Here is a 23,539-nt window from a genome sequence, read left to right on the forward strand (position 1 = left end):
AATGGAGAAGTCACAGGACAAATTGGGCCAGGATTTTGCTAGGCATACGGCAACATGTACTGCTGCTGCGACAGCGACCTCAGTGGGACACTGATCCTGTGTCGAGAGCAGAGGCTCGTCTTTCAGAGCTGACCGCACGACGCGTCTCCTCTGTAAGACTGTCCATCTACAACGCAAAAATCGTCGCCCTTTCTTCTGCGGTTGGCCACAGACAATCTTCTGTACTGGCTAATCCTCGCTTTCCAACTTCCTGATGCCGTAGGTACTCTCCTCTACAGGAACGAGAGAAAAAATTAATTCCATTAAGCCTTAACAGGAAGAATGATTCCTATCACTTAACAACCAACGTGTGTGACAGACGAACTAGTAAAGAAAATGTTACTTTTTTGACAAAGACGTACGTTAATATATTACTGCAAAAAAACAAACTGAACAATTATCCCCGAAACAACTCCATGGAGAAAGAGTTCCAATACGACTTACACTACTGGCCATTAAAATTGCTACACCACGAAGATGACGTGCTACACACGCGAAATTTAACTGAGAGGAAGAAGATGCTGTGATATGCAAATGGTTAGCTTTTCAGACCATTCACACAAGGTTGGCGCCAGTGGCGACACCTACAACGTGCTGACATGAAGAAAGTTTCCAACTGATTTCTCATACACAAACAGCAGTTGACCGGCGTTGCCTGCTAAAACGTTGTTGTGATGCCTCGTGTAAGGAGGAGAAATGCGTACCATCACGTTCCCGACTTTGATAAAGATCGGATTGTAGCCTATCGCGATTGCGGTTTATCGTATCGCGACATTGCTGCTCGCTTTGGTCGAGATCCAATGACTGTTAGTAGAATATGGAATCGGTGGATTCAGGAGTGTAATACGGAACGCCATGCTGTATCCCAACGGCCTCGTATCACTAGCAGTCGAGATGACAGGCATCTTATCCGCATGGCTGTAACGGATCGTGCAGCCACGTTTCGATCCCTGAGTCAACAGATGGGGACGTTTGCAAGGCAACAACCATCTGCACGAACAGTTCGACGATGTTTGCAGCAGCATGGACTATCAGCTCGGAGACCATGGCTGCGGTTACCCTTGACGCTGCATCACAGACAGCAGTGTCTGCGATGGTGTACTCAACGACGAACCTGGGTGCACGAACGGCAAAACGTCATTTTTTCGGATGAATTCAGGTTCTGTTTACAGCATCATGATGGTGGCATCCGTGTTTGGCGACATCGAGGTGAACGCACATTGGAAGCGTTTATTCGTCATCGCCCGACGTGATGGTACGGTGTGCCATGGGTTACACGTCTCGGTCACCTCTTGTCGTATTGACAGTACTTTGGACAGTGGTCGTTACATTTTAGATGTGTTACGACCCGTGGCTCTACCCTTCATTCGATCCCTGCGAAACTCTACATTTCATCAGGCTAATGCACGACCGCATGTTGCAGTTCCTGTACGGGCCTTTCTAGATACAGAAAATGTTCGACTGCTGCCCTGGTCAGCACATTCTCCAGATCTCTCACCAATTGAAAACGTCTGTTCAATGGTGGCCAAGCAACTGGCTCGTCACAATACGCCAGTCACTACTCTTGATGAACTGCGGTATCGTGTGGAAGCTGCATGGGCAGCTGTACCTGTACACGCCATCCAAGCTCTGCCCAGGCGTACCAAGGCCGTTATTACGGCCAGAGGTGGTTATTCTGGATACTGATTCATCAGGATCTATGCACCTAAATTGCGTGAAAATGTAATCAAATATCAGTTCTAGTATAATATATTCGTCCAATGAATACCCGTTTATCCTCTGCATTTCTTCTTGGTGTAGCAATTCTGATGGCCGGTAGTGTACTTTCATTTAAAGTCGTATAATGGAACTCCAGAAAAATACACGAATTGTGTGTAGAAAAAATTAAAGTCAGGGTAAGCTCCAAATGCACAAATATTTTTGGTTAATTAATCCATTAAATACTTAACACACATTCATCTGGAACATTCTAGGCATACGGGTATATCAAAATTCACAGACTTCCATGCAGTGCTCCTGTGGTCTGGTAAGAACAAAGACTGCACTTCCTCTCTTATCTCACACAGATCAGTAGATACACAGTTACTTTGCTGATGTATTTCAATACCATTTCTGTGCTGTTCCAGTTTAACGTATGTCTATTTCACAATTAGTTCTGCGAGTGCGTCATCAAACATCAAAGACCAACTATCTTCGATCTTACGAGTATCACCTAAATTTGCAACAGCCCTTGTTATATCCAGTATTCTTCGGATTATGCCATCACGAGGTACTTGTCTAGCTTTATTTGGCTCTTTTGAGTCCCAATGAAATCCATTTTTCCCATTTTAATTAAAAAGAACTGGAATATCGTTATTTGCATGGTCACCTGTGCAGGAAAAGTCAACACCTGCAACAGTCTTGTTCATCAGAGGAAGTCCTAGAGGTTGCTCTTTCAGGAGAAAACGAAGGATCACAATCGATATGGTCAGAAAATAAAAATCTTCTACATCCATTTCCTCTCCATCTACTTTTTCGTGCATCTTAACACGTTTCTATTCAGGATTTCGATTATCCCCTCCCAAAATTTCGGTTCGTGGCGTAGATGGAAGCTACTCCACCTGTCTATATCATATGACCTTTATCTTAAAAGTATGTCTAAAATAAAAGACAATTAGCCGCATCTAGTTCTATTCAGTAGAAAGGAAAGTATTACTTTTTCAAATACGTATCAATAGACACGCAACAAAACTTGGTTTATGGAAATTTGTGTTTCACAGACACTATTAACACCTGAGAAAGCAACTAGTATATCAAGTGTATCCGTCACCATTAACAGTGATTCACACCACAATACTGACAAAGGAATTCTATGAAGAAACACAGACATTTTCACCAAAAGCACAAACACTATTGTCAGTCCATCAAAACAAAAATGCGTGCGTGTCCCTCAGGCACATATCTCCTTTTAAGGGTTAAGTTTCCTCTAAGGTCGAATATTTACTTGACCTACGGCTGACAATACTTCTCTCTTCTTAGCCGAGTTTGAACTTAACAGCCGACCTCTCACGTTCTGTGCCGAGAGGAGGTCACTGTACAAAATTCCTCACATTACCGACCAAGAGCCATGAGTCGACCAATATGCGTTGTGCCGTTCCCCTGTCATCTACATCGGCCACGACGTTGACTATTTTAAGATATGTGTACATAAACATCAAACGCTGCTTCGAAATCACGCTTGGCGACAAATCAGAAGCTGAATGGTACGTGGGACTTGTATTTTGAAAACGCTCACAGAAAGACTGGAAATCAACTTCTGTGTTGCAATTACATTAATAATATCAACGGAAGTGGATAAATCTACGTAAGACTACTATCGCTGTTGCTGGACATAATTGCTTACAAAGTATGCTACCTGTACGGGTTTCACTGTTGCAATATTTTCACAGTACCACAGCGTTTGAGCCCAAATACATTTGTATCATACTGTGGTAAATTCAGGTGATAACAGCACTTGACACAATTGAAGCAACAGGCAACAGACTACTGTGTGTTACCAATAATCGATGTCTTTTTTTTTTTAACTCTCAGAACAGAAGGTTCATTAGCTCTACATCAGGAAATTCATTGATTTATTTTAATTTCGTTTATTGCTTATTCTCAATTTTTGGTTTGTGGGCTACTAGTTCCACAAAGTGTTTTCATAGGCAGACTTAAATACTTCACTATCCGTGTAACAAATGTGTCTGACTTTACTGAGCATTCATACAGTAACACAGAGTCAGCAGTTATCTATGACCTATGCACGATTTTTATGTTGATGGACTACATTTTTTTCATATTTGCTAGAAAAGAGTTCTTTCTATAGCAACGAATCTTCAACTATTTCAGAACTGAATTTCTTTCTTTAACTACGTGTAACATTTCCCACATCGAGACCAGTTACACTTTCTGCTCACTCTTATTTTCCAAGAACGAAAATAATTATTTCCCTTTGTATTATCACCAGGAAACAGGCTCAAAACATTCTTACATTTAAGAACTATAATGCAACCGCCATACTCACTGCTGCGGAGTAGCTGCACATAAGTAAAATGGGAGTAAAGTTGTGGGAGAACGTTGGCTGTAGAGCCCGAGCGCTAATTGGAAAAGTTTCCTTCCTTCGTGGAAATCGACAGGTTTCCTTCGCGAAGTAAGAGTGTTACGACATAGGTGTAGCTGTTACCATTAACTGTGATGAGAAAGAGAGGGTTCCACTCACGTCCTCACAGAATGAGGTTTTGAAACAAACTTAAGTCATATAATGGAAGTTTCTGTTATTATCTATTTTATTTACTTATTTTATTTTACGTTTGATTTCGCCTGACCACAATGAGTACCTTCAGACTCTCTCTTACATAAGCCTGAAACTATTACAAAACTTTCCTTTACTAATTTTATCATTTTGTATACTTGCTCAGTAATGTAAACAGGGTGTCCTATATATCATGGAAATCCCAAAGAACTTTTTGTACAGAAGGTATAACATACATGTTTTGATCTTTTAGTTGAGTGCTATGCAGATATATCTTTGACCTCTATTATAATAATACCAATGAATTAATTCCGTTCTTTTTAGACTGCGGAATCTTATCTGTCTTCTTACATGTAAGACCTCCATATTGGTATTCTGAACTGTAAATAATAACCTTATTTTGCAATTTAGTGACTTAATATTCATTGAATACGCCCATCCTGTACCACTATCTGTCTGTATGGGTGTGTTGTATGTTTCGGCCAGGAAGCGGAAGTTCGTTGATGTGATGATTATGCATATCTGCGAATTATTCACATCCTCTCTCATAGAACCTGAAGTCTAAACCGTTTGTTGCTTAAGTCCGATCGTTCTTGTGTAATGCGACGTTTTTCATCGTTATTACTACATTTTAACACGGTCAACAATCACCCAACATACCATCGTTGTTACAACATTTTAACATGGTCAACAATCGCGCAAGTTAACGCTCTCCTAAAGCGAGCTCTGCGCCTGACTTCATCGCAACAGGCTACAGTGGAAGTTCACTCAAATCATATCTTAAATCAAGGTAAAGTAAAGTAAGTTCCACTCCCGCTACAACTCTTGCAACCTAAGTCCTCAGTTATGTAGTGGATGTATTCCAACTTCTGTCTTCTTCTACAGTTTCTGCCTTCTACAGCTCCCTCTAGTACCATGAAAGTCATTTCCTGATGTCTCAGCAGATGTCCTATCATGTAGCATTTCTCCTTGTCAGTATTTTCCACATATTCGTTTCCTCTCAGATTCTGCGCAGAATCTCCCCATTCTTCACCTTATCACCCCACCTAATTTTCAACATTCGTCTACAGCACCACATCTCAAATGCCTCGATTCTCTTCTGTTCCGGTTTTATCAGACTCCATGTTTCACTACCATATAATGCTGTGCTCCAAATTCTCAGAAACTTCTTCAAATTAAGTCCTATGCTTCATACTAGTAGGCTTCTCTTGGTCAGCAATGACCTTTTTGTCAGTACTAGTCCGCTTTTCATGTCCTCCTTGCTCCGTTCGTCATTGGTTATTTTACTGCGTGGGTAGCAGAATTCCTTAACTTCGTCTACTTCATGACCATCACTTCTGAAATTAAGTTTCTTCCTGTTCTCATTTCTGCTACTTCATACTACTTTCGTCTTTCTTCAGTTTATCCTCAATACACATTCTGTGCTCATTACACTGTTCATTCCATTCGGCAGATCATGTAAGTCTTTTTCGGTGTCACTCAAGATAACAATGGCATCAGCGAATCGGATCATTGATATACTTCCACCTTGAATTTTCATTCCACTCCTAAACCTTTCTTTGATTTCCATCATTGCTTCTTCCATGTACAGATTGAACTGTAGGGGCGAAACACTTCATCCCTGTCTCACACCCTTTTTAATCCTAGCTCTTCGTTCTTGATCGTCCACTCTTATTATTCCCTCTTGGCTGTCGTACTCACTGTATGTTACCCGTCTCTCCCTATAGCTTACCTATATTTTGTCAAAATTTTTGAACATCATGCACAATTTGACAGGTGGACAAATCCTGTCAACGTGACTTGATTTTTCTTTACTCTTGCCTCCATTATCAATTACAATGTTAGAAATGCCTCCCTTGTACCATTACCTTTCCCAAAGCTAAACTGATCTCCATCTAAAACATCTTCGGCATTTTTTCCACTCTTCTGTATATTACTCTTGTAAGCAATTTGGATGCATGTGCTGTTAAGTTGATTGTGCGATAATTCTCGAACTAGTTGGCTCGAGCAGCCTCCGGAATTGTTTGGATGATATTTTTACGAGAGTCAGTTGGTAGAGCGCCAGACTCTCACTTTCAACACACCAACATGAATAGTCACTTATTGCCACTTGTCCCAATGAATTTAGAAATTCTGATGGAATATTAGCTATCCCTTGTGCGTTATTTGATCTTAAGTCCTCCAAATCTCTCTTCAATTCTGATTCTAATACTGTATCTCCTATCTCTTCTATATCAACTCCTGTTTCTTCTTCGATCACATTAGACAAATTTTCCGCTTCATAGAGGTCTTCAGTGTACTCTTTCCACCTATCCGCTATCTCCTTTGCATTTGACAGTGGAATTCCCGTTGCACTCTTAATGTTACCACGCTCGCTTTTAATTTTACCGAAGGTTGTTATGACTTCCCTGAGTGCTGAATCAGTCCTTTCGACAATAATTTCTTTTTCGATTTCTTCGCATTTTTCATGCAGCTATTACATCTTATCTTCCCTGTACTCCCTGGTAATTTCATTTCTCAGCGACTTGTATTTATGTACTCCTAGATTTCCCTGAACATTGTTGTTCTTTCTTCTCTCATCTGTCAACTGAAGTATTCCTTCTGTAACCCCTTGCTTCTTCGCAGTTAGCTTCTTTTTACCTATGTTTTTCTTTCCAACTCCTCTGATTGCCCTTTTTAGATACGTCCTTTGTACAGCAAGGTACTGCCCACTGGGCTGTTCTTTATTGCTTTATCTATAGCCTTAAAGTACTTCAACCGTATCTCGTCATTCCTAAGTACCTCTTTGCGTATGATTCTTCCTGAGTAATCCCTCCAACTTCAGCCTGATTTTCAAGTTTATTACAGAACTCAATTAGTCTCTCTCCTCTCTCATTCCTTGCCCCAAGCTCACATTCTTCTGTAACCTCTTCTTATACTCCTTCCTCTGCAGCTGTATTCCAGCCCCCCATGACAGATTTTCTTCTGCCCTTACGTACTGCATTAGCGTTTCAATATCCTCATATACTTTCTCTATCTCTTCAACTTCAGCTAAGAGTTAAGAAGGATAAATTGCAAAGCACAGCAAAAATACATATCAGGGATTAAAGAGCATGACTGCTCTTTTAGTAACTTTGTTCGTTGCGGACGGCCTGAGTGGCCGAGCGGTTAAAGGCGCTACAGTCTGGAACCGCACGACCGCTACGGTCGCAGGTTCGAATCCTGCCTCGGGCATGGATGTGTGTGATGTCCTTAGGTTGGTTAGGTTTAAGTAGTTCTAAGTTCTAGGGGACTTATGACCACAGCAGTTGAGTCCCATAGTGCTCAGACCCATTTGAAATTTGTTCGTTGCGCGGATTTGAACAGTGACTAGAGCTATTTATTTTTCATTCAGTAATTGACTTCCTCATCCCAAGATTTGATCAGATGGATGCCACTATGTACTATCCATGTGAACACGACGTCATTAAAAGCATCACAGAAAACTGACTGTTCCATTGAAACAGCACACAATGCAAGCACCCGAGCTAAAGTTTCACGTCCACTTGATGGAGTTTACAGAAAAAAAGGGAATGTGAAGAAAATAGGCACTGGTCATTCAGTCAACCTTCCACAGTTGAAGATTTATGTTAGAACAATGGACAGCAACGAACAGCAGATATAACTGTTAATCTTCCATGGACAACGTAAGTTAGGAAACCACTGATTGCAATGCTTTTAAACAAAATTTTGTGTGCAGCAGAGGCTGTCGGTTAGAAACTGCGTCACGATTATTTTTCTTTTGTAGTGGCTGGACGGAGGTACACGTGATGCTCCAGAGACAGAGGAACTCTAAAGAGAGCGACATCCTGATCCTGACAACAACCAAATTTCCCGTCGAATGTTTTCTCGTCCCTGAGTGATGCTTCAGAGGATTTTTCAACCCGAGGCAATACAATGCATCGACTCGCTCAGATGAAGTCACCGATGTTATTGTTCTCACTTTTGTTGCAATGCACCAACACGTCAGCAAACGTGTACGCGCCTGCTGGCCCGACATTCCGCATGACATGGAGGGGACAGCCAACTCTGCTGCACCTGTTGCATGTCAACCCAGTGAGCACACCCGCAACGGTTCCACGCCTGGTCAACGCCGCAGCTACTGTGGGAGCGCATATATGTAGACTTCGCCGTTCCATTCTTGCGAAAGATGTGGCTCATCGTCATCGAAGAACACTCCAAATTCCCATATATCATTCGAACGCTGGGTAACATAGCAAGGGAAACAATAATCAAGCCACAGATAATATTCGCCACTGAAAGATCTTCAGGCACAACCGTTTCGGACATTTAACCTCAATTCAGTTTGTATTTATTTGACTTAGTGGCCATGCCCGTCCTGTCGCCACAGCTAGCCGTCAGTTACCTCAGGGAGGGAAATCGTGTACGCCACCCGTCTTTGAACTGTGTACACTTATTTTCTGATTGTGATCGTAGCACGTTACGCCGTACGTGCAGACTGATGGGGCTGCTCTATTTAGAGGATGAAAATATCAGTTAATGGTCAATCAAAAGGACACATCTGTTTTACATAGAATTGTGCGTCACAACTCCAACCAGAAGGACATGGAGGTATCCTCGCCATCCAATAATAAATCAGACACAGACAAAGCTTCACCCGAACGCATTCCTTCTATGAATGATTCATGTTTATTCACAGATTTCCGTTTTTAACGTAATTTAAGTACTTTCACTGTAAACAGAGTCATCGGGACTTACAATTGAGGATAAGTATGTTTCCTAGTGAAGTAAATCATAATTTATGTTAATGGGCCAACTAAAAACTGTCCTCCTGGTGGGAAGCTGACGTTGGTGGCCCAGTGGTTTAGAAATTAACATCGTATTTGGGAGAAAGGTTAAAATCCCTGTCAGGCTATTATAATATAGGATTTCCATGGTTTTCCAGTATCACTTAACATAGGTTTCGAGAGATATGCCTGTTGTTGGGGATCACAATAATCCCGTGATTGCAGGTTGTCTCGGGGTATTCCAATATTGAAATCTTCACGGGTGATCAGTTGAGTGCGACAAGACCAGGCCACCACTAAGCTGATCACCCGAGAGGATTTCATCATCACGGAAGTTCTTCTGCAAACGGTACCCAAGTCAGGGAAGAGTAACACTAACCTCTGAAGTGAATGCAGATTGCAATATAAGTGGAATACACCCACAATAAGAACGCTCTAATATGAAATGAAACGAAAGAACATTTGTTTAACATCTGATTTAAGACATTTTCTACAAATGTAAACCTATCTAAGATCGCAACGCTAACAACACCAATACAAACATATTCATTACGTAGTATTCTATGAAATCAAAAGCATTTGTATCAAAATTGTAAACGTAACCACACAACCAAAGCATCACACTTCCGAACTGCATCGAGAACACGTCCTTATCTTGCAAGATACAACAACCAGCAGGCCAACAGGGAAAAGGAATTTTCCCCACAAAGTCTCTCCACGCTTTAATTTCATAAGCAAGCTATAATTTAACTAAACGATTACATCGTGATGATTGAAGACTGTAAGAGTGACATTTCTCCAGTACGACCTAAATTATATACTTAATCGTGGCTCAGAGTCTGCGTTAAACTGCAGGTCCCCCTATACTTGGCTGTGGAAGTCAGTTCATAGGTCTCAAGGTAAGAGCATACAACCAGCAACCGGACCATGCCTGGTAAAGCTCTGCGGTATTCAAACCAACCTTCTGTTTGACGACAGCTTTACTTACTATTAGCGACACACTCCGGTTTCACAGGGTTAGCACCAAGTATCTATGGCAGGAGGAGTTGTCTGAAGTAGCGGTAAATAACATTATGTGCGCTAAGCTACCTCGTGTATCGGTCTATCTATTACTGAAAACTGTACCAAAATCCCTGCAGGAGTACCGTAGGTCAGCCTCCACATACAGAAACAAAAACGAGCTGGGATTGAGATTAGGAGTGGACCTCATACTCTAAGCTGACGTCTAAAGAGTTTGGTTGGCGACCAAAATTTCTTGCGTTTCACATGGATCAACTTTCAAACCCACATTTTCCTCTCGCTATGATAAGATTGGTACGTCAGCTCTTACATGCTGGTGGCTGCCAACATGTTTCACGGATTTGCGCTTAGATAAAACTGAAGGTCGTCAGCGTTTTGTTAGTACTTGCAGTAATAGAGAGCAGTTGACACATACTCTAGATGTAATTTCAAAAGTAATGGACCCAGCACCGATCCTTATGAGACACACCGAAAAGTAATTAATGCAGAGTAACAAAATTTCAGGAATATATTGGTTTAGGTAACATTTTTAAGTGATTAACATTCCAAGATCACAAGTTAATGTAAGCGCGAGATACTCCATTGCAAATATGAAATGCTGGTTCATTAATAAACTGTGTAGCCGTCCGATTGTTGTATGTAAGGATGCAAACCAGTATACATTGTGCTGTACAGGTGCCGGGTTTCATTTTGTGGGGTGGAGTTCCATACCTATTGCGTCTGTTAGGTCATTAAAGAGACAATGTTTTTTGTGGATGACGCTGAGTTGTCGTCCGATGTTGCCCCACATGTGCTCGACTAGAGACGGATGCAGTGGTCCAAAAGGCCAAGGCAACATGTCGACACTCTTTAGAACATGTTGGGTTACAACAGCGGCATGTGGTAGAGCATTATCCTGTTGGAAAACGCCCCCTGGAATGACATTCATGAATGGCAGCACAACAGATCGAGTCACAAGACTGATTTACAAATTTACAGTCAGGGTTCGTGGGATAACCACGAGAGTACTCGTGCAGTCACCTGAGATCGCACCCCAGACCATAGCCCCAAGCGCAGGGCAGTATGGATAGCAGGATGACAGGTTGGTTGCTGGCCCTCAACAGGCCTCCTCCTAACCAACACAAGGCCATCAATGGCATCGAGGCAGGATCTGCTTTCAACAGAAAACACGATAGGCTTCCAAAGAGCTTTCGCTTGACGCCACTGAAAACGTGGGTGTAGTTTGGGTTCAGTGGAATGGACGCAACAGGGCGTCTAGCTCGAAGCTTGTAACCTCACCCTCATTTATCGACCTTAATGACAGTGAAAAATTAAACCGCGTGTACCTAATGGAAATTTGGGAAACGCAATCGTCACCGAAGTTAATCTGTCGGTAAAGAGGGAGGAAAGGGCTACATCTAAATGAAAGAAAAAATGCAAATGAAACTGGTGGAAATTAATTTTGAAACGGGGTAAAGTAAATGAAGAAAGTAAATGTGCGGCCGTTACGTTAACAATTAACAAGCGTTAATTAGATATTTGAGATTTGGGTGAAATTACGGTCGCCAGTCCTAAGGACAATTACTATAGTAACTGAAAAAGAAAGGTAATTACACATATAATTAGCACTAGAAGCATGGCAACTGAAGGTTGACACGTGTAGTGTGAAAACTGAAAGTTTGTCAGAAGTAATAACTTTCGCTGTACTCTGACTTAATTTAGCAAAAGAATTAATGGAACCGGAAAATCGAAAGTTAATTTAGTGACTGAAGTTAATAGTGAGCTTTCTTTCTGAAGCATATCGAAATACAGTTAGTCTTGGACTACCTCAACAATCATTTCTAAAGCTACTTGAATCTACGCAATTTAGAAAGAAGAGATTTAACTTTGAACTTGAATTAAACGATTCTGAACAATTAACAATAGTAAAATTTAGTACGTACCAAGCTGAGCTGCAGTCACAGGTAAGCTAAAATACGGTAACAAAACTCGCACTCTTAATTTGTGCTTGTGTAATCTAACTATTGTAGCCAGCTATGAATACTTAAATTGAACTTTGAAATTAAAGCAGTGAAATCGAATGATATTGCTGGCGTATGAATTTCAACGACACTCGGGTTCATTTCGGAAAAGGAAGGGACCCTGCTTGGCAATGCAATTGGGACAATGAGCAACTAAGGTTCATGCTAAGTTGCTGTAATTTTGCGAGGCAAATGGAACAATTTGAAAAGCTGAGGTCTGCCATACAGTTCTGAAACTTTACGTGGTTTTAGTCTTCCTTGTTGGTTGATTGAAGGTTTGAAGCCGTCGATCGAGGAGGTGGCGACAGTCACCCATTGTCGGCCGTCGCTGTTGCAGAAGCTGGATGTTGGCGCGCCTTCTTCTCGACACGGTCACCAGGCGAAACGGGCTCTTGATGTGCGCCAGCTAATGCTTCCCGTCCGCGACACCATGTCAGAAACTATCATCGCGAGTCGAGCGCAATTACATGCTGCCAAACCCCGAAAGCGCGGCAACTCGCGGGAGCGTCACACAACACACCTGCTCCACTCGCTACTCCAGCCAGACTCCCCCAGCTCTGCCCGCGCTCCACGCGGCAGAGTTAACACTACCAAAGATCCTACACACTTTGAGTCTTCACACGACCTATCGATGTAATCGTTCGATAGCAGTTTTCCCTAGGCAAGACCCAGCGTGAAAATACAAATAATATTTACGAAACAAACCAATTATACATCGACATAAATGCATTAATATATATATATACAAATAGTAAAACAATTACAATATGTAAAGACACAGAAATGTCATATATTCAGGTAACAAAAATAAGGAAAACAAATTATAGTACAATAGATGGAAATATGAGGATATGCATTTCCGGCGTTACAAGCTGTCCGAAAAGTAACCTATTTTTAACAGTTCCTCGAGTCTTTATAGTGCCAACTGCTGCTGAGATTGCTGCTGCAGACGCAGTATGATGTGCCATACCCATATACGGAACATGGTGGCCTTCCCTATCGATAGTGTCACGTGAGCTTCCGGAGCCTGGTCTTCTTTCGACCATACATTCCCATACATTCCCATGATCACCGCTGCTAGCAATAATCTACTGTTCCCGCCAAGTCTTTCTGCAGTATCACAGAAGGAACATCTAGCTTCTCGTAACCCAGTTATACAACGTAGTGCGAAATCTGTGAGGTGTTGATAATTGCGCCTTTCTCGCCTTAAAGGCATTCTTGATTCACCACGTTCAGTCGCAAAAGTAACTAACGTTCACTACCGTCAGAGCGTGTACTTAATGAAAACCTGATTTGTATCCTCAAAGTGGTGCTACTTGCGCTGCTCTTATGCGACTGCCGCGAAAACTAAATAGGCATCATCTTTCGGATGGGGAAACGCGCCTACTGACATTCGTTTATCTCGCATAACTCCTTCCAGGCGTTGCAATTTTTTCCATCAATGTAATAGTTTTGGTGAAGCAACAGCTTTATAAAATTCCAATCATGTAAATTGAAGACCATTATTTTTTGATACCTGAAAATTGTCCTATAAATGTTATTGAGCACATTCCGTTTCTGTATGTCTTTCTCATAATCATACAGTGTATTAGAACCAAGTTTCCTGAAGTGCTTCATTTGTCGTATTGTATTTCAGATTTCTAGTCAAGAACAGTTGTCACAACGAGTAACTTAGAAGTAGGTAACCTCGGAGTAGGGAAGCAACTTAAATCATATCAATAAAAGCAAGTCGTCCTGTCCAGACAGTGCACCCATTAGGTTCCTTTCAGAATATGCTGATGGAATAGCTCCATACGTAACAACCATATACAACCGCTCGTTAGACGAAAGATCTTTACCCAAAGATAGGAAAGTTTCGCAGTCACATCAGTATTCAAGAAAGGTAGTAGGAGTAATCCACTAAACTACAGACCCGTATCATTAACGTCTACATCCAACAGAATTTCTGAACACATATTGTCCTCGAACATTATGAATTACCTGAAAGAGAAAGGCCCACTGACACGCAGTCAATACGGATTTAGAAAACAAAAGTTCTTGTGAAACGCAACCAGCTCTTTACTCACTCGGAGTGTTGAGTGCTATTGGCAAGGGATTCCAAACTCATTCTGTATTAAAGGTTTCCAGAAGGCACTGTATCACACAAGCGGCTTGTAATCATATTGCGTGTTTGTGGAATATCGTCTCGATTCGTGATTTCCTGTCAGAGAGGTCACAGGTCGTAGTAGTTGACGAAAAGTCAACAACTAAACCAAAAGTGATTTCTGGCGTTCTTCAAGGTACAGTTATAGACCTTCTACTGTTCCTTATCTATATAGACGATTTAGGAAATGATCCTGTCGTTCATCCTCTAGTAAAGTCATCAGGAGATCAAAACACATTGCAATACGATTTAGAAAAAATATCTGTATGTTGCTAAAATTGGCAGTTCACCATAAATAATGAAATGTATGAGGTCATCCACATGAGTGCTGAAAGGAATAGTTAAACTTCAGTTACACGATCAGTCAAATCTAAAGACTGTAAATTCAGCTAAGTTCCTTGGAATTACAAATACAAACAACTTAAATTGGAAGGAACACATAGGAAATGTTGCGGGTACGGCAAAACAAAGACTACGTTTTATTGGCAGAACACAAAATGTAACAGATCTACTAAAGAGACTCCCTACACTATGGTTGTCCGTCCCCTTTTGGAGTGCTGCTGCGCAGTCTGGGATCCTTACCAGATAGGCTTAACGAGTACATCGAGGAAGTTCGAAGAAGAGTAGCACGTTTTGTATAGTCACGAAATAGGGGAGAGAGTGTCACGGACATGATACAGGATTTGGGGTTAACATCATTAAAACAAAGGCGTTTTTTGTCGTCGCGGGATCTTCTCACGAATTTTCAATCCCAAACTTTCTCCTTCGAATGCGAAAATATTTTTTTTTTTCATTTATGTCGGCCTACACAGGGAGAAACGATCATCATAATAAAATGCGGGAAATTAGAGTTCGCACGGAAAAGTATAGGTGTTCGTTTTTTCCGCCGTTCGAGATTAGAGTAATAGAGAATTATCATGAAGTGGTTCAATGAACCATCTGCCAGGCGATTAAGAGCGATTTTCAGAGTCTCTATGTAGAGGTAGATGTAGATCTATTTGTTAACGGCTATTTTACTCTGCTTGGGTTTAGTTTTCTATAATGAAATTAATAAACATACGTTATTCATTTCAATCAAAGCCGTATGCAGGTCACTTTCATTCTTTGAAATAACTGTAACGTCGTCATTACCAAGAAATGCTTTTAATACTGTAAGTTAATTGAGTTGTACCCCAGTGTAAACTTTAAACTCTGTCTGTTGATTTAAGTATTAGACAGGGAACGAGATAAGTTATGCTTTTATCTCACTCCTTTGTTTGTAGGAACTGGGTCTGTCACTTTTTCACCAAGAACCGACACAAACGAAGGGTATTCGCGTATGCTCTTAGTTATTATATAACAGATGAATGGTACTCTGTTAATTTCATAATTTTTCTCCTAAAACATTAACAAAGACTTCTCAAAACCTCTAAACGTTCTATTTCTCGGTTGAGTCTGTTTTTTACTCAGTAGGTTGCGTACACTGAAATTAGCTTCAGAGCTAAGTGTCCTTTCCTAAAAACCCATTTGCCCGTCAGTACGTTAATACGCGATTACTGGTTTGAGGTTATTGTTTATAATGATAGCGTAATGTTTTACATTGTGTCAAGTAGACTTATTCCTCTGTGGTTAATACAAATTGTCGTGTCACCTTTCTTGAACAGTCATATTATTTTTGCTACCAGTTTTGAGAGATATTCTTTTGCTCCCTATACATATTTTAAGAAATGTAGCACTTTACATTGAAGCGGTATTCTCCTGTACTTCATTGACTCTGCATTACTTCCATAAATACTGGTTGTTTTGGTATTTTTGTGGGAACTATAGCCGCCAGTTCTTCTGTACTGTGTCTTCTAACTTCATCTTAATGAGTTTTTCATTCAGTTTCAGGAATAGATTTGTAATAGGATAAAGATTTGCTCTTTTTAATGCAGTTTAATTTTGCGATGTTGTTTAATTCAACCGGTTCCCTAAGTTAGCTTGACAAACTTGGAGGGGGGGGGGGATGGGGCGTAGATATAGAGCATTAGCCTTGAAAATCTGCATAAGCTTTCTCTGTGTAAGCTACTTCGTCGCACGAAACGCACTTCGTCTGTCAGTCAGACAGTATATCTTATTCCTGGTATTTCTTGCCAACTTCTGTTCCTCCCTCTCACTGGCAATTATATCCACGTTATCGGTCAGAAAGTCTGAAACAAATTATAGACAACAGAAATCATCTGTCTGGTAATCATGCATCACTCGCAGGCTCGGCAACCAAGAATTTAACAGACTCCAATAATGAAAAATCTAAAATGAATATTCTTACGTCACACTAAAGTAAGAAATAATAGTGGGTCACTACCTGCCTTCTTCTACCAAGGTAGATCTGAATCGACTTCAGATTCGTACCTCTTGGTGAAACATGGATCCAGAAACATGACAAATGCAACTTGAAGTAGAAAATACCATACATTTCTGCGGAAAATTTACAGAACGCATCTGTCATCTGCTGAGATGTTCAAAAATGGGACAGCCTGCAAAGAGCAGGCTTTGCAGCTAATCCCGCCAAATACTGGATGGGAGTTTCGTAGTCCGGACGGGGGAAATAAATAATGCATCGACTGACACGGAAATTAACAGTCAACACCGATAGCAAAATTTCGATATCCAAATGAATCATTTTACATATTTATTATGCAATGGCGCTTCACATTTCAGAGAACAGAACAGAACGGAAATTACCTCGGCTACAAAAAACGTTCGTTACCAGGAATTACGCAGAATTAGTGATTCTCTACGTCCAAATCAAAAGAAAAGTCGTATCACATACGTTAAAAATAATCACAGCGTCGCACATAGTACGGTATCTCACGAGACCCCAATGATTGGCAAGGCACAGATGGAGGTTCGCTGTATTCTGTAAGTACTTCTAGTATATTCATTAGTTTCATTCCATATATATAAAATATAAGTACTTGAAACAAGAAACATCAAGAACAATCCTAATTATCTAAAGAAGCTGCAACTGTACTCACTTTTTCTACATATCTGGATACCAATGCTAGTATTCTTTTTCCTTCCACTTTCGTCGAATAGGTATAATGTGATAATATAATTTCATTCGCATTTGCTCTTTTGTTTTTCCGCAATACTCTTTCATCTATTTACCATGTTAATATTGTCTTCCTTTACTCAAACCTTTTGTCTTACTCCTTCTGCTTTGGAACTCCTCTGAACTCAATGTTTTCCTTTAGGAAATATATGCTCTGAGCTCCTTCTATTATTATGCTGCGTACTTCTAAATCATTTTTAACTTCTCGGATCCAGTTTTTTTAGTTCTTGATAATTTGTTTTGTTGAACTTTTGCCGTTCATCCATTATAAATATAAAAAATCGCTATTCCTTTCTTTTATTTCTATTATTCGTTATATATTTTGATATATCTCATCCTTGATTTTTACTTCCAGGTTTTTGAGTTCCTATGAGACCTAAGTGTCCTCACGGTTCTTCTGTAATATTTGTTCTTTATTTTATTTATAATAGAGAGCTAAGCATTCGCTTTCACAGATGTATTTCTTTTCAGTGCCAAGAAGTTCCATATTATTTTTGCTTTTCTTGATATAAATTTCTCAAAGCAAATATTTTTTTTTTTTGTTTTACCTGTCGTTTTTCATTTCGTTAACCCTTTCACTTACAGCAGATATTCTTAACACATTTTCTTGGATTATCTGGGCTAGATACTTGAACTATTTTATCATTTTTATTTGATCAATCTCTGTCTACAAAAACTTTGTTCCGAGCTGTACATTAGCGATAAATTTTTTCTTCTCTGCAGAAATTCTTCATCTTGTTCTGCTGGTTGTCAGTTCCAAGACAGTAACTTGTATTATTGCACCTACCAGGTTTTTAATTAGTACAGCAAAATCGACTCCCAATCCCATCCAGTTTACTTCACTATGTTGTTACTTTTTTTCTAGATGAATGATGACCCGTGATACGCTTCCAGCTTTTCATTCCAAATTATTACTACTATTATGTCTTATTCAGAGTTGACGAAGACTTTAGATAGGGCATCATTTTGTATGACACCTGTACTTAATCTAAAGGAAGTATGATTGTTTTGCTGGGTCTGGAGCAGTGTTTTATTACGTTACCATATTTTCCCCACCTGTCACTCTTATTATTAATTTATGATTTCTATTCCCCTCATCCGTCTCTTCCCACATCCTTCTAGCCCGAATGCCTTGCGTATAAGTCACAGGCTACTACCCTCTTATGACTTATCCTTACCATTGGCTTAATTAGGATAACTTATGATCAAATACTATAATCCAACGTGTTGCCATGGCCTTTGCTCTTAATGAGAAATATTACATGTCATGGCTCATATCTTTATTGTTGGCTTAATTAGGGCAGACCCAATATGGCGGTCCAAGATGGCTGTCATGAGCCTTATCTTCATCACTGACTTAGTAGGTTAGTTTCTGACCCAATACGGCAGTCAAAGATGGCTGCCAATATGATATCACAATAAAACATGGCAAACCAAGGATTTTTCCTTTACCCCTATGATACAGTGAAATAGCCCAGTGTAGAACGGCGGGAAATTAAGAAAATCCAAGTGAGACAGCTTGTCTAACAGTTGCACATTGCATGATCTATTTATTTAAGCTTTTAGGAATATTTTATGACCTCTCACAGATTTGTATGTAGCAGCATTACGTTTCAAACACACTGTACAGCATTCAAGACATATTCGGCGCCCAGCAGGTTATGTCTGGCGCATTAGTGTGTTGATTTGGACAATATATTATTATTACAGATAAGTTTTTAATCAGAAATAAAAAAGATGGTGCATCTAGCCTACTTGGATACAAGCAACTTCTTGCTATGTAACCGTTACATTGCGGAGGTGTTGGGTTCATTTTCTAACAAAGAACGCTTTTGCCATGTAACAAGTGGTCGTGTTGTACAACCTAGTGTAGTAGGAATTAAACTGCTACAGGGTTTTTGTTACAAATATTCATAGCCTCCTGTATGCCACTAGCAACCAGAGACTTGAAACGATAGTCGCACCGTGCTCAGTTGCTTCTGGCGATGATACACTTCTGTGGTTTGATAGCCACACCTGCTCCAGGACAATCCCAGCCTCCAGCAAACCATCTTCGTGACAAGCCACGACTCTAATCCCAACTCACAAGCCATGCCAAGGCTGCGTATTTTGTCACCATCACCTCATGGGTCCTGAACCACAAGCTTTTCCTAAACGGTCCTGAGACGTCGAATACTAGATATGTCTCTCTTGCCCAAAAACTTAGTTTTCCGATTTATCATTAAGGTTGAGCCTTATATGTATGTATGTAATGTATGTATGTATGTATGTATGTGTTAAACCGGGGACTAGAAACGACGGAGAGGCTTCGTCCCGCCATAGCCCTCAGTGTTTCACAACAGGCCACAGCAGTCCACCCGCACAACTGGCGCCCCACACCGAACCCACGGTTATTGTTTGGTTCGGCCCCCAGTGGATACCCCCACGAACGTCTCATACGAGACGAGTGTAGCCCAAAATGCTTGAGTGGTAGAGTAATTATGGTGTACGCGTACAAGGAAACAATGTTTGCGCAGTGTAACTCAGGCGGAATAAGGGGAACCAGCCCACATTCGCCGAGGTAGATGGAAAACCGCCTTAGAAACCATCCACAGGCTGGCCGGCACACCGAACCTCGACACTAATCCGCCGGGCGGATTCGCGCCGGGGACCGGTACGCCTTCCCGCTCGGAAAGCAGCGCGGCAGACCGCATGAGTAGCCGGGCGTGCAAGGTTGAGGCTTAGTTCAAATCTCATACGTTTTTAGATCATACACTTTGTCTTGTTATAGTGTGCATGCATGTAAATCGATGTGGATTATGTTTATACCATACTTAAACACAATACAGTCTATTGCACCTGCCACACAGGCTTACATATTACAACGAGTGGTCGCACAACATCGATGTCGCCTCATATTTTATGTATAGATGCAGACAGATTTTTAAGCTGTAATAATATTACAGTATTTATTGCTTTCACTGGCTGACACCGGCTCCAATGTAATCATATTCATAACATGTATGTCATGTAAGATGGGACCACAAGGCATAGCTACCTTAAGACTAGGGAAAGACTTAGGTGTTTAACACACGTGTAGTTGATTTTTTTCATGTGCTATTTCAGAGTGGACTGGTCTATATGGACCACTTTCGTGTCAGTTTTTGGCTAGGGGACGTGTGTACCTCCAGTCACCGGGGCAGTGCACATCTGCGAACCTATTCCCTCTTACTTGCTTGCAGTGTGATGTATGATCTATGTTGTGTGCACAACACAGCATCTGGACATGCATTAGTGAACATTAATGTGAGATGTTAACAATGGCTTTTCACACACGATATACAAAAATAAAATAGTGTCTGACTGTAAAAAGGTTACTTTACAAACAATTACTTACATTTCAGAATGAAATAAATTCTCATTGGTTAATAAATTATATGTTGGAGCCTCTACGATGCAACCAAGGTTTTATTGCAATCTGCTGAATGAAATTAAGTCTAATGAATACAAAAGATGGACTGAGAGTAAATCGAAGAAAGACGAAGGTCATGAGACGTAGCAGAAATGAGAATAGCGAGAAAGTAAATATCAGGATTGATGGTCATTAAGTAGATGAAATTAAGAAATTCTGCTACCTAGGCAACAAAGTTAGCATTGACGGACGGAGCAAGGAGGACATCAAAATCAGAATAGCACTGGCAAAAAGGGCATTCCCGGTCAAGGGAAGTCTACTAGTATCAACCATAGGCCTTAATTTGAGGAAGAAATTTCTCATAATGTACATTTGGAGCACAGCATTGCATGTTAGTGAAACACGGAGTGTGAGAAAACCGGTAAGGAAGAGAATCAAAGAATTTGAGATGTGGTGCTACAGACGAATGCTGATAATTACGTGGACTGATAAGGAATGAGAAGGTTTTGCGCAGAATCGGAGAGGAAAGGAATATATGGAAAACACTGACAGGGAGAACGGAGGGGATGATGGGATGTCTGTAACACATCAGAGAATGACTTCCATGGTACTAGAGCGAACTGCAGAGGGCAAAAACTGTAGAGGAAGAGAGAGATTGGAATATATCCAGCATATAATTGAGAACATAGACTGCATATGCTACCCAGAGATGAAGAGTTGGCCACATGAGAGGATTTCGTGGCGGGTTGCATCAAACCAGTTAGAAGACTGACGAAAAAAAAAGAGTGGACATAGTTATCAATTTCTGTCACTTTGGAAGCAAAATAACAAGTGAATAACAAAGCAAGAAGGACATAAGAAATAGGTTTAACACAGACGTAGAGCGCATTCCTTGTCAAGAGAATTCCGCTAGTATCGAACATCGGCCTTACTTGAGGAAGAAATTTCTGAGAGTTTGCGTTAATAACGCAGCAGTGTATTGTAGTGAATCATGGACTGTGGGAAAGTCGGATAGGAAGAGAAAGGATGCTGAAAATAAGATGTACTGATAAAGTAAGGGATGAGCGGGATTGTAGCAAAATCGGCAGAGAAACAAACATTTTGAAAATACTGACAAGAACAAGCCATGGGACGATAATAACTGTATTAAAGTATCGGGGGATAACATCTGTGGTATTAGGGGGAGCTACAGAGAGTAGAAACTGTAGTAGATGGTAGAGATATGAATACACGCAACAGATAATTAAGGACGTGGAGCGCAAGCGGTACTCTGAGATGAAGAGATTGGTACAATACGGAAATTCGTGGAGGGCAGCATGAAACCGGTGATAAGACTAATGATCCATCCCCAAATTCTCTCATAAAAGAAAAGAATCGATCCGTATCGTCACTTGAATGAGTCCCCGTTCGCCTCTGCATCGCTTATGTACTTTCTTTCCAATGTCATGTGCTCTAACACCATGAGGCGGCATTGCGTCACGCAGCGACCAGTGCTCGGTAATGTTCTGGCTTATTGGTATAAGAATTTTTCGCGGTGTTAATGTCTTTCCCAAGGCTTTTCAAAGAACCAGACATATTAATTATGGCTTCTTGGTACACTTGTTATTTTATGAAGTAACATAACAGTCTTTACTACCAACTGTCCAGTTCACATGGAGCAGGATCGTCCTTATAACGACTGTTTTATTTATTTATTTACTGATTTGCAACGTGCCACGTTACAATATTTGTAATACAATATGTTTAAGTTTAATTGTTATACAAGAAACAAAAGGATGAAATTCAACTATAACAAATTACGATAATATGTTTGAAATGGAATGGGCAATGTCTTGAAAGGATGATATAAGATAAACATCAACAAAAGCAAAGCGAGGATAATGGAATCTAGTCGAATTAAGTAGGGTGATGCTGAGGGAATTGGATTAGGAAATGAGACACATAAAGTAGTAAAGGAGTTTTGCTATTTGGGGAGCAAAATAACTGATGATTGTCGGAGTAGAGAGGATATAAAATGTAGACTGGCAACGGCAGGGAAAGCGTTTCTGAAGAAGAGAAAGTTGTTAACATCGAATTTAGATTTAAGTGTCAGGAAGTCGTTTCTGAAAGCATTTGTATGGAGTGTAGCCATGTATGGAAGTGAAACATGGACGATAAATAGTTTGGACAAGAAGAGAATTGAAGCTTTCGAAATGTGCTACAGAAGAATGCTGAAGATTAGATGGGTAGATCACATAACTAATGAGGAGGTATTGAATAGAATTGTGGAAAAGAGGAGTTTGTGGCACAACTTGACTAGAAGAAGGGATCGGGTGGTAGGACATGTTATGAGGCATCAAAGGATCACCAATTTAGTATTGGAGGGCAGCGTGGAGGGTAAAAATCGTAGAGGGAAACCAAGAGATGAATACACTAAGCATATTCAGAAGGATGTAGGTTGCTGTAGGTACTGGGAGAGGAAGAAGCTTGCACAGGATAGAGTAGCATGGAGAGCTGCATCAAACCAGTCTCTGGACTGAAGACCATCACAACAACAATGTTTGAAAACTATACAATTAATTATATTCCAAATAGTAATCTTCTTTATCATCAACAGAAGTTTTTCCGGTGGAACAATACTTTTCTAAGTTCAAGTGGCATAATTATTCATTACCTGTGATAGGTTATTACGTAAAACTACTTGCGAAATTCATTCATGTCAGTAAAGAAAACTGGTTTATCGGAAGCCAGTCGCCTCTCTTTTCCCCAGTGCTCTTCAACAGTGCGCCTCTGTCATTATTTCACATAACTCATTAACCACAAATTCTACAAAAGTTAGGCATTTTGTATTTGTG

The 23,539-nt window shown here is 40.5% G+C and overlaps 1 non-coding gene across 1 annotated transcript; it reads left to right on the forward strand.

Annotated features, from left to right (window-relative positions):
- Positions 1-7,441: 7,441 nt before the first annotated feature.
- On the forward strand, positions 7,442-7,525 carry Trnas-gga. The gene is given in 2 exon segments: positions 7,442-7,481; positions 7,491-7,525. It is a non-coding gene; the product is annotated as a tRNA-Ser (tRNA).
- The last annotated feature ends 16,014 nt before the right edge of the window (positions 7,526-23,539 follow it).

This window comes from Schistocerca piceifrons, chromosome 8, assembly GCF_021461385.2.
Source record: "Schistocerca piceifrons isolate TAMUIC-IGC-003096 chromosome 8, iqSchPice1.1, whole genome shotgun sequence".
Lineage (NCBI taxonomy): Eukaryota > Metazoa > Arthropoda > Insecta > Orthoptera > Acrididae > Schistocerca > Schistocerca piceifrons.